Raw genomic sequence first — 10,000 nt, 5'->3', positions numbered from 1 at the left:
TGAGCCACCACCGGGACAAGAGCCACCTCAACGGCCGACCAGCGCCCCACTTAACACCGGCCGCGCCGCGGGCATTGCAGCCGCTCACGAGCTGAGCTGCAAGCGCGAGTCACCGCTCGCCCCTATAGTATGTAAAACTAAGTCCACGCCCGGTTTCGCTTTCAAGAGAGCGACTATGGACTTTACCGGGGTGGCGCTGTACTGCTGCCGCTTTCTACGATGACGCAACTGGAGGCACCGCGAAACAGCGACCCCTTCGAAAACACCAAGGCAGCCGCAGGGAGCACAGGTCTACCCCGAAGGTCCGTAAGGCTCGTCATGCCAGTGCCGGGTAGACCGCGAAACGATGCAGAGCAGGGTGGACCTGGCGGAGCAAATAAATAGACCCGGCGGCATCTCGGAGCCGGGAAGGCACGGCGGCTCCGCCAGAGCGAGGAGGAAACCGGGTGGCGCTGCGGAGCAGGGTAGACCTGGCAAACAACGCGGGAGACCGGGTGGCGCTGCGGAGACGGGTAGACCTGACCAACAGCGACGGAGACCGCAAGACCGGGTGGCGCTGCGGAGACGGGTAGACCTGGCTACACCGCAGGAGCGGGAACGGGTGACCGGGTGGCGCTACGGAACCCGGTAGACCTGGCTAACACCGCCGGAGCCCAGGAGGCCGGGTGGCGCTGCAGAGCCGGGTAGGCCTGGCGACACCGCCGGAGCCGTAAAGGGAGAACGGGTGGTAGCGCTCCGGAGAAGGGGAGGCCTGGTGGTACCGCCGAACCGGAAAAGAGAAAATGGGTGGTGCTGCGCATACGGGAAGAGCTGGCCAACACCGCCAGAGCTCGGGAGACGGTGGCGCTGCGGAGCCGGGTAGGCCTGGCGGCACCGCCGGAGCCGGGGAGACCAGGTGGTTCTGCGGAGCGGGGTAGACCGGGCCAACACCGCCAGAGCCGGAGAGGCCGGGTGGAGCTGCAGAGCCGAGTGGGCCTGGCGGCACCGCCGGAGCGGGGAAGGAGGACCGGGTGGTTCTGCGGAGCCGGGTAGACCGGGCTAACACCACCGGAGCCCGGGAGGCCGGGTGGCGCTGCGGAGCCGGGAAGGCCTGGCGGCACCGCCGGAGCCGTGAAGGGAGACCAGGTGGTTCTGCGGAGCGGGGTAGACCGGGCCAACACCGCCAGAGCCGGAGAGGCCGGGTGGCGCTGCGGAGCCGGGTAGGCCTGGCGGCACCGCCGGAGCGGGGAATGGGGACCGGGAGGTTCTGCGGAGCCGGGTAGACCGGGCAAACACCGCCGGAGCCGGAGGGGCAGGGTGGCGCTGCGGAGCCGGGAAGGCCTGGCGGCACCGCCGGAGCCGTGAAGGGAGACCAGGTGGTTCTGCGGAGCGGGGTAGACCGGGCCAACACCGCCAGAGCCGGAGAGGCCGGGTGGCGCTGCGGAGCCGGGTAGGCCTGGCGGCACCGCCGGAGCGGGGAATGGGGACCGGGAGGTTCTGCGGAGCCGGGTAGACCGGGCAAACACCGCCGGAGCCGGAGGGGCAGGGTGGCGCTGCGGAGCCGGGAAGGCCTGGCGGCACCGCCGGAGCGGGGAATGGGGACCGGGAGGTTCTGCGGAGCCGGGTAGACCGGGCAAACACCGCCGGAGCCGGAGGGGCAGGGTGGCGCTGCGGAGCCGGGAAGGCCTGGCGGCACCGCCGGAGCGGGGAATGGGGACCGGGAGGTTCTGCGGAGCCGGGTAGACCGGGCAAACACCGCCGGAGCCGGAGGGGCAGGGTGGCGCTGCGGAGCCGGGAAGGCCTGGCGGCACCGCCGGAGCCGTGAAGGGAGACCAGGTGGTTCTGCGGAGCGGGGTAGACCGGGCCAACACCGCCAGAGCCGGAGAGGCCGGGTGGCGCTGCGGAGCCGGGTAGGCCTGGCGGCACCGCCGGAGCGGGGAATGGGGACCGGGAGGTTCTGCGGAGCCGGGTAGACCGGGCAAACACCGCCGGAGCCGGAGGGGCAGGGTGGCGCTGCGGAGCCGGGAAGGCCTGGCGGCACCGCCGGAGCGGGGAATGGGGACCGGGAGGTTCTGCGGAGCAGGGTAGACCGGGCAAACACCGCCGGAGCCGGAGGGGCAGGGTGGCGCTGCGGAGCCGGGAAGGCCTGGCGGCACCGCCGGAGCAGGGAAGGGGGACCGGGTGGTTCTGCGGAGCCGGGTAGACCGGGCTAACACCGCCGGAGCCCGGGAGGCCGGGTGGCGCTGCGGAGCCGGGTACGCCCGGCGGCACCGCCGGAGCGGGGAAGGGGGACCGGGTGGTTCATCGGAGCCGGGTAGACCGTGCAAACACCGCCAGAGCCGGAGAGGCCGGGTGGCGCCGCGGAGCCGGGTAGGCCTGGCAAACACCGCCGGAGCGGGGAAAGGGAGATCGGGTGGTTCTGCGGAGCCGGGTAGACCGGGCAAACACCGCCGGAGCCCGGGAGACCGGGTGGCGCTGCGGAGCACGGTAGGCCTGGCGAACACCGCCAGAGCCCGGGAGGCCGGGTGGCGTTGCGGAGCCAGGTAGACCTGGCTACAATGCCGGAGCCCGGGAGACCGGGTGGCGCTGCGGAGCCGGGTAGACCTGGCGACACTTTCGCAGCCGTGGACACCTGGTGGCACCCGCTGTAGCTGGTTGTGCGTAAAACCAACCTTTCCACGCACCTTTTCACCCCGTACCCCAACTTTTTCGAGAGTTAGGAGTCTCTGCTTCCGGATGGGGTGCCCCACTGCCAAGTCCGCGCCTCGAGGGTTTATTTTTCCTTTTCTTTTCTTCCTTCTCCTCCCCCTACTCCTTCTCCTCCCCCCCCCCCCAAACTTTTTACCGTTGTTTTTTTTGGAATTTTATTTTCCGGCTTGAATTTATTTCTTCATTTCCCGGGAATAAAATACGTTGACCAGCTGTAAATGTGTCTGCAGGTGCCAACTCAGACATACATGCTTCCCCCCCCAAACAGACATACACACAGATAAGCGCGCGAGCACCACCCCCCCCGCCCACCCCCCCCCCCCTTCCTCTCTCTCCCGCCCTGAGGAGGTCAGGTGCTTCTCCTCTCCAAGCAGTCTGTCTGGCGCCCCCGAGGAGGGGGGGCGGGGGAAGGCGCAGAGAGGTAGCTGGATCCTCCTTCAGGGAGGAGTGGGCGGCATTTCCCGCCTAGCCAAGGGTCACGGGCTCATTTGTGGCGCCAGCAGCGGCAGGGGAAAGGAGGGGGGTGGTCTGGCACAAGGGAAGGCAACAGGGCGGTCGGCGAGCCGGAGTCTGGTGGAAAGGTAGGCTGAAGAAGAGATGGTTTCCCTTTTGACAAAGATTTCTGTTTAGGTCAGTTGAGAGAGTTTTGGGGGTTTTGGGCTTTTATCCCTTCCCCCCCCACACACACCCCCACCCCCACCCCCACCCCCGGCTCAGCGTTCGTTTGTTTTTCAACTCGTGGCAGCAGGTGGAGTACAAGGGGGGGCGGGCGGCAGGCAGGACTGCAGCAGGGCGAGTGACTGACTGAGAAAGAAACGCGGGAGTCGGGGCAGGAGCACGGGCTTGTGCCCCGGGAGCCCGGGGTCGAGACTGCACGGCGCCAGGACTCCCTTCTGCCGCGCGGCTGGGAAACAGGAAGAGACGCCGCTGGGTCCTAAAGTCTCCCCGCGGCGGTGGCAAAGCCGGCAACGGTGGGCAGGGACAGGAGTGAGGAGACAGAGACGCCGCTGGGTCCTAAAGTCTCCCCGCGGCAGTGGCAAAGCCGGCAACGGTGGGCAGGGACAGGAGTGAGGAGACAGAGACGGCGCTGGGTCCTAAAGTCTCCCCGCTTCAACTTCCCGTAGGGGCGGCTGGGCAAGGAAGCAAGCCACACGGTCCAGGAATCGGGGGGGGGGGGTGGGGGGGTGTGTGTGTTCCTGTGTCACAGTGAACCGTGTGCGAGGCCGACGAGGAGGGGTGGGGCAGAGAAGGGAGGCTGGCGGGCGGGGGGGGGGGTTGAGGCACGGGGTGGGGGGGCGGTGGGGTTTGGGGAGGGGGTGGGCGCGGCGGAGACAGGGAAGGGCAGCCAGGCTCCAATAGGCAGCATGTGTCACAATGAACCTTTTATCGGGGTGACGGTGGAGAGGGATTAATGGCGGCCGGGTTTGCAGCAAGCCACAGGGTGCAGGGCTGGGGCGGGGAGGGGAATAGCCTATATCACAGTGAATAGTATGTGGGGTTGTCGGGGGGATGGGGGGAGGTGCGGTGGAGACAAAGAACGGCGGCTGGGCTCATAGGGGAAACCTGTGTCACAATGGACCTGTTGCCAGGGTGACAGTGGAGATGGGGTAATGGCGGCCGGGCTCGCTGCGGGCCACGGGGTGCGGGCTTTGGGCGGGGGCAACCTGCATCGCAATGTACCTGTTGAGGGCATGAGGGTGGAGACAGGGTAACGGCAGCTAGGATCGCAGCAGGTCACGGGGTGCAGCGTGAGTGGAGGGACGGCCTGCATCACAATGAACGCGTTGTCGGCATGACGGCGGAGACGGGATAACATAAGCCGGGCCCTCAGCGGCCCTCGGGTTGCAGGGTTTCGGCGGGGAACGGCCTGCGTCACAATGAATCCGTTTTCAGGGTGACGACGGAGAGGGGAAACGGATCCCGGGCCCGCAGCAGGCCTGGGTTTGCAGGGTTTGGGCGGCGGCAGCCTGGGTCACAAGGAAGCCGTTGTCGGGGTGGCGGCAGAGAGGGGCAATGGACCCCGGGCCTGCAGCGGGCCTGGGTTTGCAAGGTTTGGTCGGGGGCGACCTGCATCACAAGGAAGCCGTTTTCAGGGTGACGGCGGAGATGGACAACGGACCCACGGCCTGCAGCAGCCGTGCGTTTGCTAAACTTGGGCGGGGGCGGCCTACGTCACAATGAACCCGTTGTCGGGGTGACGGCGGAGAGGGGAAAAAAACCCCGGGCCTGCAGCAGTCCTGCATTTGCAAGGTTTGGGCGGGGACGGCCTGCGTCACAATGAACCCGTTGTCGGGGTGACGGAGGAGAGGGGCAACAAACCCCAGGCCCGCAGCAGTCCTGGGCTTGCAAGGTTTGGGCGGGGGCGGCCTGCATCACAATGAACCCGTTGTTGGGGTGACGGAGGAGAGGGGCAATGGACCGTGGGCCTGCAGCGGAGGGCGGCAGTGGGTGAGGAGTCCGAAAGCCAGGAAGGGACAAGAAAAGGTTTGCAACTGTGTTGATAACGCCACCTTGTTGTCTTGCAGCCCGCGTCATCGGCCGCGTCGATGCGCCCCATGCCTGCGTGTGTCCGTGTGATGCGCTCGTGTCGGCTCCCAGTCGACCCCATTCCCTGGAAAAGAGCAGCGAAGTAGCTCCTCGTCCTCAGGGCCGTTCGGCTAAGTCGGGAGGGTCCTGCACCCAATCAGGTACTGCGATCAGGTACTGCCCAAGGAAGCCGGTGTCGGGGTGACGGAGGAGGGGGGCAACAAACCCCGGGCCCGCAGCAGGCCTGGGTTTGCAAGGTTTTGTCGGGGGGGACCTGCGTGACAATGAACCCGTTGTCGGGGTGACGGTGGAGAGGGGCAACGGACCCCGGGCCCATAGCAGGCCTGGGTTTTCAAGGTTTGGGCAGGGGACGGCCTGCGTCACAGGGAAGTCGTTGTCGGGGTGACGGCGGAGAGGGGAACAAAACCCCGGGCCCGCACCGGGCCTGGGTTTTCAAGGTTTGGTCAGGGGCGGCCTGCGTCACAATGAACCCGTTGTCGGGGTGACAGCGGAGAGGGGCAACGGTCCCCAGGCCCGCAGCAGGCCTGGGTTTTCAAGGTTTGGTCAGGGGCGGCCTGCGTCACAATGAACCCGTTGTCGGGGTGACGGCGGAGAGGGGCAACGGACCCAGGGCCCGCAGCAGGCGTCCGTTTGCAAGGTCTGGGCGGGGGCGACCTGTGTCACAATGAACCCGTTGTCGGGGTGACAGCGGAGAGGGGCAACGGTCCCCAGGCTCGCAGCGGGCCGGGGTTTGCAAGGTTTCGGCGGGGGACGGCCTGCGTCACAATGAACCCGTTGTCGGGGTGACGGCGGAGAGGGGCAACAAACCCCAGGACCGCAGCGGGCCTGGGTTTGAAAGGTTTGGGTGGGGGCGGCCTGCGTCACAATGAACCCATTGTTGGGGTGACGGAGGAGAGGGGCAACGGACCGTGGGCCTGCAGCGGAGGGCGGCAGTGGGTGAGGAGTCCGAAAGCCAGGAAGGGACAAGAAAAGGTTTGCAACTGTGTTGATAACGCCACCTTGTTGTCTTGCAGCCCGTGTCATCAGCCGCGTCGATGCGCCCCATGCATGCGTGTGTCCGTGTGATGCGCTCGTGTCAGCTCCCAGTCGACCCCATTCCCTGGAAAGGAGCAGCGAAGTAGCTCCTCGTCCTCAGGGCCGTTCGGCTAAGTCGGGAGGGTCCTGCACCCAATCAGGTACTGCGATCAGGTACTGCCCAAGGAAGCCGATGTCGGGGTGACGGAGGAGGGGGGCAACAAACCCCAGGCCCGCAGCAGGCCTGGGTTTGCAAGGTTTTGTCGGGGGCGGGCCTGCGTCACAATGAACCCGTTGTCGGGGTGACGGTGGAGACGGGCAAAAGACCCCGGGCCCATAGCAGGCCTGGGTTTGCAAGGTTTGGGCGGGGGACGGCCTGCGTCACAATGAAACCGTTGTCGGGGTGACGGCGGAGAGGGGCAACGGACCCAGGGCCCGCAGCAGGCGTCCGTTTGCAAGGTCTGGGCGGGGGCGACCTGTGTCACAATGAACCCGTTGTCGGGGTGACAGCGGAGAGGGGCAACGGTCCCCAGGCTCGCAGCGGGCCTGGGTTTGCAAGGTTTCGGCGGGGGACGGCCTGCGTCACAATGAACCCGTTGTCGGGGTGACGGCGGAGAGGGGCAACAAACCCCAGGACCGCAGCGGGCCTGGGTTTGAAAGGTTTGGGTGGGGGCGGCCTGCGTCACAATGAACCCGTTGTTGGCGTGACGGAGGAGAGGGGCAACGGACCGTGGGCCTGCAGCGGAGGGCGGCAGTGGGTGAGGAGTCCGAAAGCCAGGAAGGGACAAGAAAAGGTTTGCAACTGTGTTGATAACGCCACCTTGTTGTCTTGCAGCCCGTGTCATCAGCCGCGTCGATGCGCCCCATGCATGCGTGTGTCCGTGTGATGCGCTCGTGTCAGCTCCCAGTCGACCCCATTCCCTGGAAAGGAGCAGCGAAGTAGCTCCTCGTCCTCAGGGCCGTTCGACTAAGTCGGGAGGGTCCTGCACCCAATCAGGTACTGCGATCAGGTACTGCCCAAGGAAGCCGATGTCGGGGTGACGGAGGAGGGGGGCAACAAACCCCAGGCCCGCAGCAGGCCTGGGTTTGCAAGGTTTTGTCGGGGGCGGGCCTGCGTCACAATGAACCCGTTGTCGGGGTGACGGTGGAGACGGGCAAAAGACCCCGGGCCCATAGCAGGCCTGGGTTTGCAAGGTTTGGGCGGGGGGCGGCCTGCGTCACAATGAACCCGTTGTCGGGGTGACGGCGGAGAGGGGCAACGGACCCAGGGCCCGCAGCAGGCCTGGGTTTTCGAGGTTTGGTCAGGGGCGGCCTGCGTCGCAATGAACCCGTTGTCGGGGTGACGGTGGAGAGGGGCAAGAGACCCCGGGCCCATAGCAGGCCTGAGTTTTCAAGGTTTTGGCGGGGGACGGCCTGCGTCACAGGGAAGTCGTTGTCGGGGTGACGGCGGAGAGGGGAACAAAACCCCGGGCCCGCAGCAGGCCTGGGTTTGCAAGGTTTGGTCAGGGGGCGGCCTGCGTCACAGGGAAGTCGTTGTCGGGGTGACGACAGAGAGGGGCAACGGACCCAGGGCCCGCAGCAGGCCTGGGTTTCCAAGGTTTCGGCGGGGGGCGGCCTGCGTCACAATGAACCCGTTGTCGGGGTGACGGCGGAGAGGGGCAACGGACCCAGGGCTCGCAGCAGGCCTGGGTTTTCAAGCTTTGGTCAGGGGCGGCCTGCGTCACAATGAACCCGTTGTCGGGGTGAGGGCGGAGAGGGGCAACGGACCCAGGGCCCGCAGCAGGCCTGGGTTTGCAAGGTTTTGTCGGGGGGGGGCCTGCGTCACAATGAACCCGTTGTCGGGGTGACGGTGGAGACGGGCAAAAGACCCCGGGCCCATAGCAGGCCTGGGTTTGCAAGGTTTGGGCGGGGGACGGCCTGCGTCACAATGAAACCGTTGTCGGGGTGACGGCGGAGAGGGGCAACGGACCCAGGGCCCGCAGCAGGCGTCCGTTTGCAAGGTCTGGGCGGGGGCGACCTGTGTCACAATGAACCCGTTGTCGGGGTGACAGCGGAGAGGGGCAACGGTCCCCAGGCTCGCAGCGGGCCTGGGTTTGCAAGGTTTCGGCGGGGGACGGCCTGCGTCACAATGAACCCGTTGTCGGGGTGACGGCGGAGAGGGGCAACAAACCCCAGGACCGCAGCGGGCCTGGGTTTGAAAGGTTTGGGTGGGGGCGGCCTGCGTCACAATGAACCCGTTGTTGGGGTGACGGAGGAGAGGGGCAACGGACCGTGGGCCTGCAGCGGAGGGCGGCAGTGGGTGAGGAGTCCGAAAGCCAGGAAGGGACAAGAAAAGGTTTGCAACTGTGTTGATAACGCCACCTTGTTGTCTTGCAGCCCGTGTCATCAGCCGCGTCGATGCGCCCCATGCATGCGTGTGTCCGTGTGATGCGCTCGTGTCAGCTCCCAGTCGACCCCATTCCCTGGAAAGGAGCAGCGAAGTAGCTCCTCGTCCTCAGGGCCGTTCGGCTAAGTCGGGAGGGTCCTGCACCCAATCAGGTACTGCGATCAGGTACTGCCCAAGGAAGCCGATGTCGGGGTGACGGAGGAGGGGGGCAACAAACCCCAGGCCCGCAGCAGGCCTGGGTTTGCAAGGTTTTGTCGGGGGCGGGCCTGCGTCACAATGAACCCGTTGTCGGGGTGACGGTGGAGACGGGCAAAAGACCCCGGGCCCATAGCAGGCCTGGGTTTGCAAGGTTTGGGCGGGGGGCGGCCTGCGTCACAATGAACCCGTTGTCGGGGTGACGGCGGAGAGGGGCAACGGACCCAGGGCCCGCAGCAGGCCTGGGTTTTCGAGGTTTGGTCAGGGGCGGCCTGCGTCGCAATGAACCCGTTGTCGGGGTGACGGTGGAGAGGGGCAAGAGACCCCGGGCCCATAGCAGGCCTGAGTTTTCAAGGTTTTGGCGGGGGACGGCCTGCGTCACAGGGAAGTCGTTGTCGGGGTGACGGCGGAGAGGGGAACAAAACCCCGGGCCCGCAGCAGGCCTGGGTTTGCAAGGTTTGGTCAGGGGGCGGCCTGCGTCACAGGGAAGTCGTTGTCGGGGTGACGACAGAGAGGGGCAACGGACCCAGGGCCCGCAGCAGGCCTGGGTTTCCAAGGTTTCGGCGGGGGACGGCCTGCGTCACAATGAACCCGTTGTCGGGGTGACGGCGGAGAGGGGCAACGGACCCAGGGCTCGCAGCAGGCCTGGGTTTTCAAGGTTTGGTCAGGGGCGGCCTGCGTCACAATGAACCCGTTGTCGGGGTGAGGGCGGAGAGGGGCAACGGACCCAGGGCCCGCAGCAGGCCTGGGTTTGCAAGGTTTTGTCGGGGGGGGGCCTGCGTCACAATGAACCCGTTGTCGGGGTGACGGTGGAGACGGGCAAAAGACCCCGGGCCCATAGCAGGCCTGGGTTTGCAAGGTTTGGGCGGGGGACGGCCTGCGTCACAATGAAACCGTTGTCGGGGTGACGGCGGAGAGGGGCAACGGACCCAGGGCCCGCAGCAGGCGTCCGTTTGCAAGGTCTGGGCGGGGGCGACCTGTGTCACAATGAACCCGTTGTCGGGGTGACAGCGGAGAGGGGCAACGGTCCCCAGGCTCGCAGCGGGCCTGGGTTTGCAAGGTTTCGGCGGGGGACGGCCTGCGTCACAATGAACCCGTTGTCGGGGTGACGGCGGAGAGGGGCAACAAACCCCAGGACCGCAGCGGGCCTGGGTTTGAAAGGTTTGGGTG

The sequence above is a fragment of the Colius striatus genome, unplaced genomic scaffold, assembly GCF_028858725.1.
Source record: "Colius striatus isolate bColStr4 unplaced genomic scaffold, bColStr4.1.hap1 scaffold_106, whole genome shotgun sequence".
NCBI classification, from domain to species: domain Eukaryota; kingdom Metazoa; phylum Chordata; class Aves; order Coliiformes; family Coliidae; genus Colius; species Colius striatus.
This window is presented reverse-complemented; position numbering follows the sequence as displayed.